The following is an 18,267-nucleotide window of genomic DNA, read 5'->3' on the forward strand; positions in this document are numbered from 1 at the left end:
TGTCTTATTGAATTTCTTATTTTGCTAAGCTAGTAAGCTTTCTTTGTTTTGTATATTAACCAGCAAATCTTTGAAGATGTCAAAGCTACATTGGATCTATGGTTGGGAATTTCTCCTCTTGGTTGCTTTGAGGATGGAGACTGTTATCTGCCTAACAGTATAATGATTCTACTCTGTAATATAATAGATTTAATACAACTGAAGGTTCAATTTGCTTCTTTTGTCATATTGGTTGCTGAGGTTGTTGCATAATATGTTCAGTAACAAGATTTTGGTTTTCATTGGCATATCCCCAGGGTTTCATGGAACTCTCGGGTAATGCATACAAGCTGCTGACTAGAATGTTTAAATGGAAGAATGTCTCAATTGAGAAGTGGTTGGCTTTTCTTTGGGAAAGTAGAATGCTAAGTCATGCTCTATGTGTTTCACCTATCTGTGAGGCATTCCAGAATTCATTAGAGCACTTTAATAAACTTTCAAATATTAGATCTTGGACACGTTATCTTCAAGGAAACCATTCATCATTAATAGGGTTTCAACAGATTTTCTCATTTTTTACTTTCTAGCTCTCAGAAAAATTCTTGCTGTAATGGAGATTCTTTTCAAAATGACATTACAGCCGATGATGTTCGAAAGGCTGTTCTGGAACTGATTTCAAATGTAAGGTTTGTTTTTAGGAAGACTTTATCATACTCTTTTATCCAAAATCATCACTCTGTTCTCTTTTAATCTCCTAGGTTTCTGTTCCAAATCATTCCACTTTTCTTGCTGGTTATCTTTACTATGATTTGTGCCCAAGGCTTGTTGCAAATGGACGGTTAATAGAGGTAAGTATCATTGATTTTGATTCAATCTAAATTCTTGTGTTACCCATTGGCTGCCTTGAATTTTTTAAGTAATAGATAAGTGCTATTTGAAACATGTTTCATACTTGTCTTCATTGATTTTAAGTAATAGTAAGGTAGAACATATTGAGATGTGTATACTGTAGTGTGCAAGAGTATGTTGAACTCTCTCATAGCTCGCTCTGACAATGAAACAAACTAGACCCTAAAGGTACTCCTAAAGTTGCTTATGGATTCTAACTTTTTTGTTTCAGTTTTTCTTATTGACAGGAGTGCTGAAATGGTGACCATATGCTACTTTGAGGGCTCAAGAATGTTTTGATGCATAGAGACACTAATCTATGTTAGAACTTTTATGTTTTGGTTGAACTTTTATGTTAGAACTTTTATGTTTTTGTTGAACTAATCAATGTACTCACTAGTTAATGTTATTTTGTTTCAAGACAATTTTAGCTTAAAGGATCTTGTTTGACTTATGTATGTTTTTGCATATTATATCCATGTAAACTTGCTTATTAAAATTGTTAATATATTAGTTAATTTAAAAAATAATTTAGTAAATTATGCATGTAATTTGTAATAAAAAAATGTTACAAAATAATTAATTTGCTTTCGTAACTAAAGAAAAAAAAGGTTACAAAATCATGTTACATTTTGTAACAAAATTTTTTGATAGGAAAAAAATTGACTGTCACGAAAAATACCTTTAAGATCAAAATTTGTTACCACTTTTGTAACGGCTTCTGGTTTTTTGTATCAAAAAAAATTGTTACAAAATATGGTATTGAATTGTAACAGTTCCATTTTTCGTTACAAAAACTTTTTGTAACGGGACTTACTGCAATGGACCCTTTTTTTGTTACAAAAAACTTTTATTTCAAAATTTTGATGTTTTGTAACAATATTTTTTGTTACAAATGCGCCTTTTTCTTGTAGTGTAAGCTATACTGTATATATGGTTGGGTTGCCTCCCAACAAGCGCTCTTTTACTGTCACTAGCTTGACGGAAAGCTCCTTTACGGAGGTTGATAGGGGCTCAGATCTTCACTCTTCATTGTGAACTTCCTTCATGTACTCTTATAAATCAGTTCAATATGTTCGAAAGATAGGATCCGATTTATAGTATGTGGAATGACTGGACTTTTTGTGAAGACAACTCTTATGCCAGGTGAGAAGTCCTCAGTTGGAATCTTCTTGTTCCTTTAGCCTTTTGGTACCTTCTTCTTGGTGCCTCCTTCCTCAATGGTGGGTGGTGAATGCCCAACACCAAACTTAGAGTTGATGTCACGGGACTCTTGATGAGCGGATAATTTATACGCTTTTTGGCATTATTTTTAGGTAGTTCTTAGTAGGATCTAGCTACTTTTAGGGATGTTTTTATTAGTTTTTATGCAAAATTCACATTTCTGGAATTTACTATGAGTTTGTGTGTTTTTCTGTGATTTCAGGTATTTTCTGGCTGAAATTGAGGGATCTGAGCAAAAGTCTGATTCAGGCTAAAAAAGGACTGCTGATGCTGTTGGAATTTGACCTCTCTGCATTGGAAAGTAGACATCCAGGGCTTTCCAGAAATATATAATAGTTCATACTTTATTCGCGTTTAGATGACGCAAACTGGCGTTCAACGCCAGTTCCATGCCGCATTCTGGAGTTAAACGCCAGAAACACGTCACAAACCAGAGTTAAACGCCAAAAACACGTTTTGGAGGCTGGCCATTCGGCCATACCTAGACCTTGTTCTTATGTATTTTCAACGGTGGAGTTTCTACACACCATAGATTAAGGTGTGAAGCTCTGCTGTACCTCGAGTATTAATGCAATGTACTATTGTTCTTCTATTCAATTCATGCTTATTCTTATTCTAAGATATTCATTCGCACTTCAACCTGATGAATGTAACGCCGGTGAAACCCGAACATACAGCTTGCCATGGAAAGGAGTAAGAATGATTGGATGAAAGCAGTAGGAAAGTAGAGATTCAGAAGGAACACATCATCTCCATACACTTATCTGAAATTCCCACCAATGAATTACATAAGTATCTTTATCTTTATTTTATGCTTTATTTATCTTTATATTCGAAAACCGTTATAACCATTAGAATCCGCCTGACTGAGATTTACAAGATGACCATAGCTTGATTCATACCAACAATCTCCGTGGGATCGACCCTTACTCACGTAAGGTATTACTTGGACGACCCAGTGCACTTGCTGGTTAGTTGTGTGAAGTTGTGACAAAGTGTGATTCACGTTTGAGAGCTCCAAGCCTTTGGCGCCATTGTTGATGATCACAATTTCGTGCACCAAGTTTTTGGCACCGTTGCTGGGGATTGTTTGAGTTTGGACAACTGACGGTTCATCTTGTTGCTCAGATTAGGTAATTTTCTTTTCAAAAAGTTTTCAAAAATCTTTCAAAAATTTTTTATTTGTTTTCGTTTTTTTAAAATTATTTTCAAAAAAAATTTATAAAATCAAAAATATTTTGTGTTTCTTGTTTGAGTCTAGTGTCAATTTTTAAGTTTGGTGTCAATTGCATGTTTTAAAAACTTTTGCATTTTTCAAAAATTCATCCATGTGTTCTTCATCATCTTCAAGTTGTTCTTGGTAAGTCTTCTTGTTTGATCTTCATATTTTTTTTGTTTTGTGTCTTTTGTTGTTTTTCATAAGCATTTTTGCATTCATAGTGTCTAAGCATTAAAAATTTCTAAGTTTGGTGTCTTGCATATTTTTCTTTTGTTGAAAATTTTCAAAAATAAGTCTTGATGTTCATCTTGATCTTCAAAGTGTTCTTGGTGTTCATCTTGACATCCATAATGTTCTTGCATGCATCATGTGTTTTGATTCATAATTTTCATGTTGTGAGTCATTTTTGTATTTTTCTCTCTCATCATTAAAAATTAAAAAAAATCAAAAAATATCTTTTCCTTATTTCTCTCATAAATTTCGAAATCTTTAGGTTGACTTAGTCAAAAAATTTTAAAATAAGTTGTTTCTTGTTAGTCAGGTCAAGATTTCAATTTTAAAAATCCTATCTTTTCAAAACTTTTTCAAAAATCAAATCTTTTTCATTTTCCTTTTGTTATTTTTGAAAATTTTTTAAAATTGATTTTCAAAATCTTTTTCTTATCTTTATTTCATGATTTCCAAAAACTTTACTAACAATTGATGTGATTGATTCAAAAATTTGAAGTTTATTACTTTCTTGTTAAGAAAGGTTCAATCTTTAAATTCTAGAATCATATCTTTTAGTTTCTTGTTAGTCAAGTAATCAATTTTAATTTTGAAAATAAAAACTTTTTCAAAATATCTTTTTCAATCATATCTTTTTCAAAATTGATTTCAAAATCTTTTCTAACTTCTAATCTTTTCAAAATTGATTTTCAAATCTTTTTCAACTAACTAATTGACTTTTTGTTGTTTCTTATCTTTTTCAAAACCACCTAACCACTTTTCTCTTTTTAATATTCGAAAATTCCTCACTCTTTTTCAAAATTCTTTTAATTAACTAATTGTTTCAAATTTTAATTTTAATTGTACTTCTTCTCTCAATTTTCGAAAATCACTAACTATTTTTCAAAAACAATTTTCGAATTTCTCTCTCTCATCTTCTTTTATTTATTTATTTAATTACTAACACTCTTCTCTTCCTCTAAAAATTCGAACTCTCTCTTATCCTCTATGTTCGAATTTTTCTCATCCTTCTTCTATTCTTTTCTTCTTCTACTCACATAAAGGAATCTCTATACTGTGACATAGAGGATTCCTCTTCCTTTTCTGTTCTATTCTTTTTCATATTAGCAGGAGTAGGGACAAGGACATTCTTGTTGAAGCAGATCCTGAACCTGAAAGGACTCTAAAGAAGAAGCTAAGAGAAGCTAAAGCACAACAATCCAGAGAAAACCTTTAGAGAATCTCGAAAAAGAAAGAGACATGGCTGAACCCAATAACAATGGTGGCGGCGGAAGGAGGATGCTTGGTGATTATACTACACCTACTTCCAATTTTTATGGAAGTAGCATCTCAATCCCTACCATTGGAGCAAACAATTTTGAGCTGAAGCCTCAACTAGTTACTCTAATGCAACAGAACTGCAAGTTTTATGGACTTCCATCAGAAGATCCCTATCTGTTTTTAACTGAATTCTTGCAGATCTGTGATACTGTAAGACTAATGGAGTAGATCCTGAAGTCTACAGGCTCATACTTTTCCCTTTTGCTGTAAGAGACAGAGCTAGAACATGGTTGGACTCACAACCTAAAGATAGCCTAGACTCTTGGGATAAGCTGGTCACAGCCTTCTTGGCCAAGTTCTTTCCTCCTCAAAAGCTGAGCAAGCTTAGAGTGGATGTTCAAACTATCAAGCAAAAAGATGGTGAATCCCTCTATGAAGCTTGGAAAAGATACAAGCAGTTGGCCAAAAAGTGTCCTTCTGGCATGCTTTCAGAGTGGACCATTTTAGATATATTCTATGATGGTCTATCTGAGCTTTCTAAGATGTCACTGGACCATTCTGCAGGTGGATCCATTCACCTAAAGAAAACGCCTGCAGAAGCTCAATAACTCATTGACATGGTTGCAAATAATCAATTCATGTACACCTCTGAGAGGAATCCTCTGAGTAATGGGACACCTCAGAAAAGGGGAGTTCTTGAAATTGATACTCTGAATGCCATATTGGCTCAAAACAAAATGTTGACTCAGCAAGTCAACATGATTTCTCAGAGTCTGAATGGATGGCAAAATGCATCCAACAGTACTAAAGAGGTATCTTCTGAAGAAGAAGCTTATGATTCTGAGAACGCTGCAATGGCAGAGGTGATTTATATGGGTGAACCCTTTGGTAACACCTATAACCCTTTATGGAGAAATCATCCGAACTTTTCATGGAAGGATCCAAAGAAGCAAGGCTTCAATAATAACAATGGTGGAAGAAATAGGTTTAGCAATAGCAAGCCTTTACCATCATCTTCTCAGCAACAGACAGAGAATTCTGAACAGAGCACTTCTAGCTTAGCAAACATAGTCTCTGATCTATCTAAGGCCACTTCAAGTTTCATGAATGAAATAAGGTCCTCCATTAGAAACTTGGAGGCACAAGTGGGTCAGCTGACTAAGAAAATCATTGAAACTCCTCCTAGTACTCTCCCAAGCAATACAGAAGAGAATCCAAAAAGAGAGTGCAAGGCCATTGATATAATCAAAATGGCTGAATCTAAAGAGGAAGGAGAGGACGTGAATCCCAATGAGGAAGACCTCATAGGATGTCCTCCAGACAGAAAGGAGTTCCCTATTGAGGATCTAAAGGAATCTGAGGCTCATATAGAGACTATAGAGATTCCATTAAACTTTCTTCTGTCATTCATGAGCTCTGAGAACTATTCTTCCTCTGAAGAGGATGAAGATGTAACTGAAGAGCAAGTTGCTCAATATCTAGGAGCCATCATGAAGATGAATGCCAAGCTATTTGGTAATGAGACTTGGGAAGATGAACCTCCCTTGCTCATTAGTAAACTAAATACATGGGTTCAGCAAACTTTACCTCAAAAGAAACAAGATCCTAGTAAATTCTTAATATCCTGTACCATAGGCACCATGACCTTTGAGAAGGCTCTGTGTGACTTGGGGTCAGGTATAAATCTTATGCCACTCTTTGTAATGGAGAAACTGGGGATCTTTGAGGTACAAGCTGCAAGAATCTCATTGGAGATGGCAGACAAGTAAATAAAACAAGCTTATGGATTGGTAGAGGACGTGTTAGTGAAGGTTAAAGGCCTTTACATCCCTACTGATTTCATAATCTTAGACACTGGGAAGGATGAGAATGAATCCATCATTCTTGGAAGATCCTTCCTAGCCACAGCAGGAGCTGTTATTGATGTTGACAGAGGAGAGCTAGTCCTTCAAGTGAACGGGGACTACCTTGTGTTAAAAGCTCAAGGATCTTCTTCTGCAACCATGGAAAAGAGGCACGATAAGCTTCTCTCAATACAGAGTCAAACAAAGCCCTCACAGTCAAACTCTAAGTTTGGTATTGGGAGGCCACAACCAAACTCTAAGTTTGGTGTTGAACCCCCACATTCAAACTCTAAGTTTGGTGTTGGAAGGTCCTAACAATGCTCTGAACATCTGTGAAGCTCCATGAGAGCTCACTGTCAAGCTATTGACATTAAAGAAGCGCTTATTGGGAGGCAACCCAATTTTTACTTATCTATGTTTTCTATTATTCTTTTATGTCTTCTTAGGTTCATGATCATGTGGAGTCACAAAAACAACTACAAAAATCAAAGAAAAATAAAAAATAGCATAAAAAATAGCACACCCTGGAGAAGAGCTTACTGGCGTTTAAACGCCAGTAAGGAGCATCTGGCTGGCGTTTAACGCCAGAAACAAGCACCAAGCTGGCGTTTAACGCCAGAAACAAGCATCAGGCTGGCGTTAAACACCAGAAATAGGCTACATTTGGGTGTTTAACGCCAGAAACAAGCATCAGTCTGGCGTTCAACGCCAGGATTGCATATAGAGAGCGTTTTACACGCCTAAAAGGTGCAGGGATGAGAAATCCTTGACACCTCAAGATCTGTGGACCCCACAGGATCACCTCATGATCTGTGAACCCCACAGGATCCCCACCTACCCCACTTCTCTTTTCTTCATTCTCACGCAACACTACCCTCTCTTCTCCCCCTTGGCCGAATCCCACACCTCTCTCCCTCTTCTTCATATCTTCTTCTTCTTCTTCTTCTTCTTCTTCTTCTTCTATTCTTTCTTCTTTTGCTCGAGGGCGAGCAACATTCTAAGGTTGGTGTGGTAAAGCTTTTTGTTTTTCCATAACCATTTATGGCACCTAAGGCCGGAGAAACCTCTAGAATGAGGAAAGGAAAGACAAAAGCTTCCACCTCCGAGTCATGGGAGATGGAGAGATTCATCTCAAGGGTCCATAGCTCAGTAGTAGAGCATTTGACTGCACATCAAGAAAGCCCACTCATGAACCTCAACAAGAGCATGAGGAATTCCCTCATTAAGAAATCCGTGAGATACCTCAGGGGATACATTTTCTTCCACACAATTATTGGGATCAACTAAGGATAGGAGCACCAAAATTACTAGGGATCAAGCAACAGAGGCAAGGAAGAAACATAGAGGAGCTCAAAAGTACCATTGGTTCTTCAAGAAGAAGGCACCACCATCACTAAGGTGGACTCATTCCTTAACTTCCTTGTTCTTGTCTCTCTGTTTTTTTGTTTTTAAGCTTCATGTTTGTCTATGTTTATGTCTTTATTACATGATCATTAGTATTTAGTAACTATATCTTAAGGCTATGAATAATTCCATGAATCCTTCACTTTGTTTCTAATACAAAAGAACAAGAAGTACATTAGTTTCGAATTCATCCTTGAAATTAGTTTAATTATATTGATGTGGTGACAATACTTTTTATTTTCTGAATGAATGCTTGAACAATGCATATTTTTAATCTTGTTGTTTATGAATGTTAAAATTGTTGGCTCTTGAAAGAATGATGAAAAAGAGAAATGTTATTGATAATCTGAAAAATCATGAAATTGATTCTTGAAGCAAGAAAAAGTAGTGAAGAACAAAGCTTGCGAAAAAAAAGCAAGCAGAAAAAGCCAATAGCCCTTAAAACCAAAAGGCAAGGGTAAAAAGGATCCAAGGCTTTGAGCATCAATGGATAGGAGGGCCCAAGGAAATAAAATCCAGGCCTAAGCGGCTAAATCAAGTTGTCCCTAACCATGTGCTTGTGGCATGCAGGTCCAAGTGAAAAGCTTGAGACTGAGTGGTTAAAGTCGTGATCCAAAGCAAAAAGAGTGTGCTTAAGAGCTCTGGACACCTCTAACTGGAGACTTTCGCAAAGCTGAGTCACAATCTAAAAAGTGCTTAGGGCCACGACCAAGACTCATAAAAGTAGCTGTGTTCAAGAATCAACATACTTAACTAGGAGAATCAATAACACTATCTGAACTCTAAGTTCCTATGGATGCTAATCATTCTAAACTTCAAAGGATAAAGTGAGATGCCAAAACTGTTCAGAAGCAAAAAGCTACAAGTCCCGCTCATCTAATTATAATTAATATTCATTGATATTCTGGAATTTATAGTATATTCTCTTCTTTTATCCAATTTGATTTTCAGTTGCTTGGGGACAAGCAACAATTTAAGTTTGGTGTTGTGATGAGCGGATAATTTATACGCTTTTTGGCATTGTTTTTAGGTAGTTTTAGTAGGATCTAGCTACTTTTAGGGATGCTTTTATTAGTTTTTATGCAAAATTCACATTTATGGACTTTACTATGAGTTTGTGTGTCTTTCTGTGATTTCAGGTATTTTCTGGCTGAAATTGAGGGATCTGAGCAAAAGTCTGATTCAGGCTGAAAAAGGACTGCTGATGCTGTTGGAATCTAACCTCCCTGCACTCAAAATGGATTTTCTGGAGCTACAGAACTCCAAATGGCGCGCTCTAAACCTCGTTGGAAAGTAGACATCTAGGGCTTTCCAGCAATATATAATAGTTCATACTTTATTCGAGTTTAGACGATGCAAACTGGCGTTCAACACCAATTCCATGCTGCATTCTGGAGTAAGACGCCAGAAACACGTCACAAACCAAAGTTAAATGCCAAAAACACGTTTTGGAGGCTGGCCATTCGGCCATGCCTAGACCTTGTTCTTATGTATTTTCAACGGTGGAGTTTCTACACACCATAGATTAAGGTGTGAAGCTCTGCTGTACCTCGAGTATTAATGCAATGTACTATTGTTCTTCTATTCAATTCATGCTTATTCTTATTCTAAGATATTCATTCGCACTTCAACCTGATGTGACAGAGCATTTGGACCATTTTCACTGAGAGGAAGGGAGGTAGCCATTGACGCTGGTGAAACTCGAACATATAGCTTGCCATGGAAAGGAGTAAGAATGATTGAAGGAAAGCAGTAGGAAAGTAGAGATTCAGAAGGAACACAACATCTCCATACACTGATCTGAAATTCTCACCAATGAATTACATAAGTATCTCTATCTTTATTTTATGCTTTATTTATCTTTATATTCGAAAACCATTATAACCATTAGAATCTGCCTGACTGAGATTTACAAGATGACCATAGCTTGCTTCATACCAACAATCTCCGTGGGATCGACCCTTACTCACGTAAGGTATTACTTGGACGACCCAGTGCACTTGCTGGTTAGTTGTGCAAAGTTGTGTCAAAGTGTGATTCACGTTTGAGAGCTCCAAGCCTTTAGCGCCATTGTTGATGATCACAATTTCGTGCACCAACTCTGTATGGCTTTCCACTGAGAGAGAAAAGGTTGAAACACCAAATGCTGTATGCTAGTACCTTCTTTGTCTGAGAGAGATTGAGCGTTGAGCATCTTAAACAATATGTGGTCCTTCCATAACCTCAGAATCAGCTCTCCTTTCTCAACATCAATCAAGGCCTTCCCTGTTGCTAAGAAGGGCCTTCCTAGGATGATGGAGTCGTTGCTATCCTCTCAAATGTCAAGTATCACAAAGTTTGTAGGGAGGTAAAGGTCTTCAACCTTTACAAGGATTTTCTCCACCAGTCCATATGGCCGTTTCAGGGACTTGTCTACCATCTCCAGTGAGATCCTTGTGGGCTACACCTCTGGGATCCCCAGCTTCTTCATAACACAGAGAGGCATCAGATTAATGCTTGATCCAAGGTCACATAGTGCCTTCTCAAATGTGATGGTCCTTATAGTGCAGGGAATCAGGAAGCTTCCAAGATTTGGCATCTTCTGAGGCAGCTTCCTTTGCACAAAGGCACTGCATTCCTTGGTCAACACCACAGTTTCATCTCCCTTCAGGGCCTTCTTTTCAGAGATTACACTTTTCAAATAGGCCACGTATGGAGGTTTCTTCTCCAACACCTCAGCAAAAGAGATATTAACTTGCAACTTTTTTAGGACTACCAAGAATTGTGCAAGTTGCTCATCCTCAGTCTCCTTTTGCATGTTTAGAGGGGTTGTTCTTTAGGCTCCTGCATCTCCATAGGGGCGTGTATAAGTACACTCCCAGTTTCCTTTTGAGCTTTGTTCTCCTTCAGATTCTCAGCAGGATGTTCTTCTTGGGGCTCGGCCTCTTCTTCCATAGTGAGGGCTTTGCACTCTTCCCTTGGATTTACCTCTGTGTTGCTTGGAAGAGTGTTGGAGGGTTCCTCGGGAATCTTTTTGCTCAATTGACCCACCTGTATCTCTAAGTTCCAAATTGAAGACCAGGCCTTCCCTATAAAGCTATAAATGGACTTAGAGAGGTTAGAAACTACTGTGGCCATGTCAGAGAGGCTTTGTTGAGGCATCTCCATCTGCTGCTGAGAAGGTTGGAATTGTCTGTTAGTGAACCTATTTTGATTGGTTCCACCCTAATTGTTAAAGTCTTGTTGAGGCCTCTGCTGATCTCTCCACCCGAAGCTGGGGTGATTCTTCCATCCCTGATTAAAAGTGTTTGAATAAGGATTATTATTGGGATTTTCTAGAGGAATTCCCCATGTAGTTTACTTTCTCCATGGTGGTCCAAGCACTATCACCAGTGTCCCCTGCATATAGGATGCATCTTGAGTATTAACAGCTGAAACCTGCATCCCGCTTAGGTGTTGAAAGATCATGTTAATTTGCTGGGACATAAGCTTGTTTTAAGCCAAAATGGCATCTAGTGTGTCCACCTCCATGGCTCTTCTCTTCTGAGTAGTCCTAGTGTTCACAGGCTTTCTCTTGAAAGTGTACATGTATTGGTTGTTGGCAACCATATCAATGAGCTCGTGTGCTTCCTCATGCGTTTTCTTCATATGTAATGAACCACCTGCAGAGTGGTCCAGTGACATCTTGGACATTTTAGAGAGGCCATCATAAAAGATCTCTAGTATGGTCCAATCCGAGATCATGTCGGGAGGGCATCTCCGGATCAGCTACTTGTACCTCTCCTAGGCCTCAAAGAGGGACTCTCCCTCTTTCTGTTTGAAAGTCTAGACTTCCACCTTTAGTTTACATAATTTCTGGGGTGGAAAAAATTTGGCCAGAAATCCGTTGACCCCCTTTTTTTCCCATGTGTCCAAGATTTTCTTAGACTGGGAATCCAGCTATAGCTTTGCTCTGTCCTTTACAGTAAAAGGAAATAGCATGAGCTTGTAAATCTCTGGGTTCATTCTATTTGTCTTAACAGTATCATAGATCTGCAGAAAATCAAATATGAACTTGTTAGGGTCCTCTTGTGGGAGTCTATGAAACAGACAGTTCTGTTGCACCAGAGTGACTAGTTGAGGTTTAAGCTTGAAGTTGTCGGCACCAATGGCAAGTATGGATATGCTGCGCCCATAGAAGTTAGATGTGGGTGCAGTGTATGAGCCAAGGACCTTCCTTGCCTCTTCTCCAGCGTTTGGATTAGCTGCCATATTGGTCTCTTTAGCTTCCCTCTCAAAGGTTTCCATGAGATTCTCTCCTACTTTGCAAGCTTTAGCTTGTTGCAAACGCCGCAATAAGGTCCTCTCAGGTTCAGGATCAGGATCAAGGAGAGTTTCCTTATCCCTATTCCTACTCATAAACAATAAGAAACAAAACAACAAAAGGAAAGGTGGGGGTTTCTATGTCAGAATATAGAGAACTCCCTGTGAGAAATTCTAATAAAGAAATGAAGTAATATAAAGTAAAAATAATCGAAATTAAAGATGGGAGATTTAACTCAAAGATTTCGAAAATTAAAAAGAAATGTTTTAAAAGTTTTCAAAAATTAAATTTTGTTTTAGAAACAAGTTTTTGTAAAAGGAAAGGAAAAGAAAAATTAAAGAGGCACCTAACTTAAAAGTGAAACAAGATAAGGCAACCAATTAACAAAAAAGATTTGAAAGATTTGATTTAGAAATTTTTGAAAATTAGAGGGGAAAAAGAGAAAAGATTTTCAAAGTCAAAATGAAAGAAAGAAAAACTAAAGAAACACCAAACTTAAAATTTGAATTTAAAATAAAGATAATATAAGATAACAGAATTTTAAAATCAAGGAAAAAGATAAATAGGATAAAGATAAAAAATAAAAAAATAAACTAGATATGATTCAAAAATCAAAAAGAAAGATAAAGATAAGATAACTTAGAATAAAATTTTAAAATCAAGGAAAAGATAAATAAGATAAAGATTGAAAATCAAGAAAGATAAACAAGATAAGATTCGAAAGTTAAAAAGAAAATTACTTAAACCAAAAAGAAAATCAATAACGGGCACCAAACTTAAAATTTGAAATTAAGTAGAGATAAGATAACTAAAACAAAGAAATTTGAAAATTAAGGAAAGATACACCAGACACTAATTGAAATTTAAGGAAAACAGACAAGAATAATTTTGAAAATCAAGAAGGAAAAAAGAAATACTAAAAGACACCAAACTTAAAACTTGAAATTATGTAAAAAGAAGGTAGAAAAATTTCAAAAATCAAAGAAAAAAGATAAACAAGAAAGAAATCAAAAATTTCAAGAAAGCAAACAAGATCAAATTCAAAAATCGAGAAAAAGAAATATAATTAACTAAAAACTACTAAGAAACAACAAACTTAAAATTAAAAATTAAAGGAGAGTTACTAAGGAAAATTTCGAAAATATAGGAAAATAATTAAGACTAAAATTCAAAACTCAAAAGAAAATAAATAATAAAAAACTGATAAAAATACCTAATCTAAGCAACAAGACAACCGGTAGTTGTCAATCACGAACAATCTCCGACAACGGCGCCAAAAACTTGGTGCGCAGAATTAGAACTCGCACAACTGAACCGGCAAGTGCACCGGGTCATCCAAGTAATACCTCAGGTGAGTGAAGGTTGATCCCATGAGGATTGTCGGATTGAGCAAGTAAAAGCTATCTTGTTGGACTTAGTCAGGCAAATAGTAAAAGATGGTTATGTTGATGTAAATGCATAAATAGTAAATTAACAAATAAAGGAGTAAAACAATTTTGAGAAAATAGTTAAGGTCTCGAAGATTTCTATCATTCCAGATTAATACTTCTTACTAACTACTTTAACAATGAATGATTCATTCCATGGCAAACTGTAAGTGATTAACCCTAATCCCTTAGTGATTAATCTCCTCTGATCTTACTAAAACGCCACAAACAAGGTTAGTTACTTTCGAATTATAGGGTGAAGTTCAGTATTCTAGTTTATAACACGAAAGCCCTAATCACCCCAGATCCTGGCTAAACAGATGTTCCCATGTCCCCAACGAGTTGTGGATTAGCCGTCTAGGAGGTGTGTTCTCAAGTTGTAGTTCGAATGACCTTGGCCAAGTATAATAAGAACACACATAGAAAAAGGGTCATACTTCCATTCTACCCAGTTTCATTAGTATTAAGAAAGAGTTACACCTTAGAATCGAATCAAACATATATTAAAATAGAAAAGTAATAATATTAATCCATAGAAATAAACAGAGCTCCTAACTAAAATCAGGAGGTATAGTTGCTCATGAATTACAGAAAAAATAGTTTTAAAAGTAAAAAAAAATCTGAATCTATAAAACCTAATTGATCTCTTCTTTAAATATTAAATGCTAAACCTAAAAGATATTATTTTAAATAAAAAGTAACAAAAATAAGATAAGATAAGCCTAAGGAATGCTAAAATCCGCTCTGGGGGCCACCTGGTGAATGCTTTGGTTGATCACTGGTGTTCGGTGCCAATATGGGGTTGAACACCCATAGGGGAGGAGTGCATTATGGCTTTAGCTCCCTGGCTGGCGTTGAACGCTAGTTTGGGCGTTCAGCACTGGGAGTTGCTCCTTCTTGGGCGCTAAACACCACGCTTGGCATTTAGCGCCTGAATTGGCAGTGATTCTAGAAAAAAAAAGTTTAGACTATTATATATTGTTGGAAAGCTCTAGAAGTTAGCTTTCTAACATCATTGAGACTGTGTCAATTGGGCCTTTGAAGTTTAAGTTATGCACGTTGGATTGCAAGGAGGTCAGGGTTGACAACATCTGCTCTCCTTTCTTTGTCTTTGCAACAAACTCTGCCAAATTCGCCCGAAATTTACCTAAAATTATAAAAATACCGGAAAAACTCAAAGTAGCATCCAAAGGTAAATTTTTCACTAAAACATACTAAAACTTAATAAATCTAACCAAAAATAATATAAAAAATAGCTAGAAAAAGGGGTACAAGATGCTCATGCATCAAGCACTGCAGCGCTTCCCCCCTCCCCGCCTTTTTGTTTTTTAAAGGGACAAGGGGCTGGTGCTAAATGCCCAGGCCTGTGTTTAGTGCTAGCCAGACAAAGAGCAATTTCACTTTTGTAGCATCCTCGGCGCTAAACGCCGCTCCTAGCGTTTAGCACCCTGAAGACAGTAACCACTTCATAGATGGGGTGCATCCTGGCGCTAAACGCTCAAGTCCGTGTTTAGCACCAGTGTCGACATAATTCTTCCTCGAAATGCATGATTGCTTGCGCTAAATGCCCAGGTTCACATTTAGCGCCACAATCACGGTGAACTTTTCTTAATTTGCGTGTCTCTTTGCGCTAAACACCCAGCCTGGCATTTAGCACCACCCAAACCGAGAGTTTCCTTGAAATTCGTGCTCCTCGGCACTAAACACTCAGTCTAGCATTTAGTGGCAGAGGACTTAAATAAATTCTCCTCCAGGGTATTCTGTTTTCCATTCTGATTCCTCCTGTTCTTGTTTTCAACACTCTGCATGATCAAAAATACATATAAAAAGATGGAAAACCTTAGAAAACCAGAATAACATGATTAAACTAAAATAAAAATAACTATGAAACTATCATCAATATAACTATGAAACCAAATTCAAAATAACTCCTAAACCAAGGATACGGATAGTTGTGTTGCCTCCTAACAAGCGCTTCTTTAACGTCATTTGCTTGACATTCAGCTTCTGCTAAGTCAGCAGATGAGCAGACCTCTGGCGATCAACCTCGCCTCCAAGGTAGTGCTTCAGTCTCTGGCCATTGACAGTGAACCGTCTATCTGAATTTTTTTCTGAAGTTCCACGTGACCAAACTGAGACACTCTAGTCAAACCTCGCCTCCAAATGTTCTGACCACCGGGACTTCAGAGTAATACTTTCTGGCCTGACTCAAATGCTCTTGTGGCTATTTTCTTGTCATGCCACAACTTGGTTTCTCTTTATAGAGCTTGACATTCTCATAAGCTAAATTTTTGAATTCATCAAGCTCATTTAGTTGAAGGAGCCTCTTCTCTCCCGCAGCCTTGACATCAAAGTTTAGGAACTTTGGTGTCTAATATGCTCTGTTCTCTAACTCAACTAACAAGTAACAGGCTTTACCATAGACCAACCTATCCACTTGTCTGTGGGTAATAAGGGGTTGCCACCTTATGACAGACTTCATATCTCTACAAAAGTGACTCCAACTGTCTGTTGCAGAAGTGGCTTGCTCTACCACTAATTAATTAGTGTCCTTGGGATACCAAACCGGCTGATGATATATCTCTGAAGAAAGCTCATCACCACTCTGGAATCATTAGTGGGTAAAGCCACTGCCTCTACCCACTTGGAAACATAATCAACTGCCACCAAGATGTAAGTGTTTGAGTATGAGGGTGGGGAAGATCCCATAAAATCAACACCCCATACATCAAATAACTCAATTACGGTGCCATCTCATGGTTGTTGGGAAGATTCCCAGCTCTCTGATACTTGTCACAATTCCTTACAAATTCCCGAGAGTCGCTGAAGAGATTCGGCCAATAAAACTTGCTTTGGAGGACCTTAGAAGCTATCCTCTCACCACCGAAGTGGCCGCTATACTCAAAACTATGATAATGCCAAAGAATCTGTTGTGATTCCTCATCTGAGACATAACGCCAGATTATACCATCTGAGCATCTCTTAAAAAGGTAAGGTTTTTCCTAGAAGTAGTACTTAGCATCATTTAAAAGCTTTTTAACTTGTTGTTTAGTGAACTCCTTGGGGATGAACCTCATGGCTTTGTAGTTTGCAATATCTGCAAACCATGGTGCCCTTTGAATAATAAAGAGTTGCTCATTCATGAAGGTCTCAGTCACAGGAGTGGATTCTTGCTCTCCTTCCTCAAGCTCAATTCTTGAAAGATGATCAGCTACTTGATTCTCTGATCCATTCCTGTCTCTAATCTCAATATCAAATTCCTAAAGAAGGAGCACCCACCTGATCAATCTTGGTTTAGAATTCTTCTTGGTTAAAAGGTACTTAAGAGCAGCATGGTCAATAAAAATAATAACCTTAGAACCAATTAAATAGGGCCTAAACTTATCAAAAGCATAAACTACATCCAGTAATTCTTTTTCTGTAGTTGTATAGTTTTTTTGTGCATCATTTAGTACACAGTTAGCATATAAATGAGTGTATAAGCTTGTCTTGTCTCTGTCCCAAGACAGCTCCTATCGCATAATCACTAGCATCACACATCAACTCAAATGGCAAATCCCAGTTGAGAGGAGCTATAATAGGAGCGGAGACAAGTCTATCTTTCAGAGTTTCAAAGGCATGCAAACATTCATTATCAAAATTAAAAGGGATGTCTGCGACTAAGAGGTTGCTCAATGGCTTAGCAATCTTAGAAAAATCCTTTATAAATTTCCGATAAAACCCTGCATATCACAAGAAACTCTGAATCGCCTTAACATTAGTGGGTGGTGGTAATTTTTCAATTACCTCCACCTTAGCTTTATCAACCTCAATTCCTTTACTTGAAATCCGGTGCCCAAGAACAATACCTTCAGTGACCATAAAGTGACATTTTTCCCAATTTAAAACAAAGTTTGTTTCTTGGCACCGTTTCAAGACCAAGGTAAGATTCTTAAGGCAGGAGTCAAAAGAATTACTAAAAACAGAAAAATCATCCATAAATACCTCAATAAACTTTTCAATCATATCTAAAAAGACAGAAAGCATACACCTCTAAAAAATTGCTGGGGCATTACAGAGTCTAAATGGCATCCTCCGGTAAGCAAATACTCCAAATGGGCATGTGAATGTCGTCTTCTCTTGATCTCTTCTCTTGATCTTAAGAGTCCACTGCAACTTGATTATAGCTAGAATATCCATCTAGAAAACAATAAAAAGCATGACCGGCTAACCTCTCAAGCATCTGATCAATGAAAGGCAAGAGAAAGTGATCCTTCCTTATTGCATTATTGAGCCTCCTATAGTCAATACCATGGTTCTGAAAAATGGATCGGACCGGCCAGTCAAACCGATTAAATCGACAACCGGTGATGTAAACGGTCTGGTCCAATACTTAAAACCACCAGATTGAAAACAGTTTGAAAATTGTTGAACCGGCCTGTTACCGTCCAGTTGGACCGGACCGTGAACTAACCGGTTCTCGTAAACGACGCCGTTTTGATTAAAAACAACACCAAACATGTAACACGTCAA

General features: G+C 37.2%; 1 long non-coding RNA gene across 1 annotated transcript; it reads left to right on the forward strand.

Annotated features, from left to right (window-relative positions):
• The first annotated feature begins 700 nt into the window (after positions 1-700).
• On the forward strand, positions 701-1,321 carry LOC127748325 (uncharacterized). The gene is made up of 2 exons (XR_008010295.1): positions 701-827; positions 1,116-1,321. It is a non-coding gene; the product is annotated as an uncharacterized LOC127748325 (long non-coding RNA).
• The last annotated feature ends 16,946 nt before the right edge of the window (positions 1,322-18,267 follow it).

The sequence above is a fragment of the Arachis duranensis genome, chromosome 6, assembly GCF_000817695.3.
Source record: "Arachis duranensis cultivar V14167 chromosome 6, aradu.V14167.gnm2.J7QH, whole genome shotgun sequence".
Taxonomy (NCBI): domain Eukaryota; kingdom Viridiplantae; phylum Streptophyta; class Magnoliopsida; order Fabales; family Fabaceae; genus Arachis; species Arachis duranensis.